Source organism: Vicia villosa, linkage group LG2 (assembly GCF_029867415.1).
Source record: "Vicia villosa cultivar HV-30 ecotype Madison, WI linkage group LG2, Vvil1.0, whole genome shotgun sequence".
In the NCBI taxonomy this organism is placed as follows: Eukaryota; Viridiplantae; Streptophyta; class Magnoliopsida; order Fabales; family Fabaceae; genus Vicia; species Vicia villosa.
In genome coordinates, this window is record NC_081181.1 from 165,934,641 (window position 1) to 165,937,071 (window position 2,431).

Genomic DNA, 2,431 nt, shown 5'->3' on the forward strand with positions numbered 1-2,431 from the left:
AGCCTGATTCAAAACAGAGGCTTATTCGGTGGATTCTTTTGCTTCAAGAATTTGATCTTGAAGTGAGAGGTAAGAAAGGTACTGAAAATTTGATTGCGGATCATTTGTCTCGGTTAATGAATACCGAGGTTACTAAACATGAAAAAGAAGTGAGGGAAGAATTCCCAGATGAGAAACTGTACATGGTTCAAGAAGTTAGACCCTGGTTCGCGGATATGGCTAATCACAAAGCATCCGGCTGGATACCGGAGGATCTAACTTGGAATCAAAGAAAAAAGTTTTTGAACGATGCTAATTTTTATGTTTGGGATGAGCCTCACTTGTTTAAGTTGAGTAGTGACAATCTTTTGAGAAGATGTGTCGCGGATGAGGAAACAAAAAGCATTTTGTGGCATTGCCACAATTCGCTGTATGGTGGTCATTTTAATGGTTTGCGTACGGCCACAAAAGTCCTTCAATCGGGATTTTGGTGGCCTACTTTGTTCAAATATGCTTACCACCATGTTGCCTCATGCGACAGTTGTCAAAGAACTGGTGGAATAGGGAAAAGAGAGAAAATGCCCCTCCAAAGTATTTTAGAAGTATAAGTATTTGATTGTTGGGGCGTTGACTTTTTTGGACCATTCCCTTCCTCAATGTCTAATGAATACATCTTGGTAGTTGTGGATTACGTGTCTAAGTGGGTTGAAGCGATTGCTTCATCCAAAGCGGATGGTAAGACCGTGATCAAATTTTTTAAGAGAAATATATTTTCGCGGTTTGGCACGCCAAGAGTGTTAATTAGTGATGGCGGATCTCATTTCTGTAATGCCCCGCTTGAGAAAGTGTTGGAGCAATATGGAGTAAAGCACAAGGTAGCTACTCCATATCATCCACAAACTAATGGGCAAGTTGAGAGGACCAATAGAGAGATAAAGAGAATTCTTGAAAAAACTGTGTCTAGCTCTAGGAAGGATTGGTCGATGAAACTGGATGAAACTTTGTGGGCGTATCAGACTGCTTTTAAAGCACCGATCGGTCTTACACCATTCCAAATGGTGTATGGTAAAAGTTGCCACCTTCCCGTAGAATTAGAACATAAGGCATATTGGGCCTTGAAACTTTTGAATTTTGACCACAAGTTGTGTGGTGACCAAAGAAAAATCCAACTTCATGAGTTGGAAGAAATGAGATTGCATGCCTACAAGTCTAATTCTATCTACAAAGAAAAGACAAAATTCTATCATGATAGTAAGATTAGAATGAAAGACTTTAAGGTAGGACAATTGGTGTTACTCTTCAATTTCCGGTTAAGACTTTTTCCGGGAAAGTTGAAGTCGAAATGGTCTGGACCGTTTTTGGTCAAGGAAGTTAGAAGCCAAGGGGCTATTGTGATAGAGGACCAAAAATCAAAGCAAGAATGGGTAGTTAACGGTCAAAGGTTAAAGGTTTATTGAGGAAGCGATTTTAATCGTGAAACTTGTGTTTTATCGTTTGGTGATCCTTGATTGCCTTTGACCGTCGAGCTGACCGACGTTAAACAAAGCGCTTATTGGGAGGCACCCCAATTTGTAAATATTCAGCTTGTTTTATGTGCTTTTTATCGTTTATGTTTTTTGCATTCTTGTCGAGCCAAAATCAACCTACCGGTAAAGTTACACTTGCTGGTAGAAGAAAAAAATTTCTGTTTTCTGTCACAGGCGCTAAGCGCACTCCTAGCCCGCTTAGCGCGCTTTGAGGATTTTTGAAGCCTTAGTTCCAGAGAGTTGCGCGCTTAGCGCGCTTCACACCCTGCTTAGCGCGGTTTGGTTTTCAGAAAAAAAAAATATTGGAATTTTTGGGCCCTTTGTCCTTGACCCGGCCCAGCACGAATTCTGGGTGAGGGAAGTAGGGTTTTGAGGTCTTGTTGCCTCATTTCTCCCATTTTCTTCTCCTAAATTTCTTTCTTTCTTTGCTTTCTTTTTATCTTTGCTAATTAATCAAGGTCTTTGCTCTTTCTTCATCATCACCAAGGTAATATCTTCATCTTCTTCTTGTTATTTCTTTTCTCTTATGCTTGCTTTATATATATTAAGGTTTAGATTTAGATTAGGAATAGAAATGATGTGGTTAGGGTTTTGTGTGTTGAAAACTTAGTATTAGAATCAATTTCCTGTGCCTTGCTATGTGTTTGAAACCAATTTTGGATGCTGGAAGAGTTGGGAGAAAACCCTGGTTCGTAGGGCATTTTTTTTCTGCAAATCGCAGAGCCCGCTTAGCGCGGTAGGCGCGCTTAGCGCGGTCTGGGAGTTTCAGAAAAATTCCCTCTTCTGTCTTCTTTTGTTTGATGCAGGGGGAGTGATCCTTTGCAGTTGGTACTTAATTTGGCTGTTTATTTTTTATTTTTGTGTTAACATGTTGGTTTTGTGGTGCCGTTTTCTTAATTGTTTCAGATGGGACCAAAGTTCTTAGG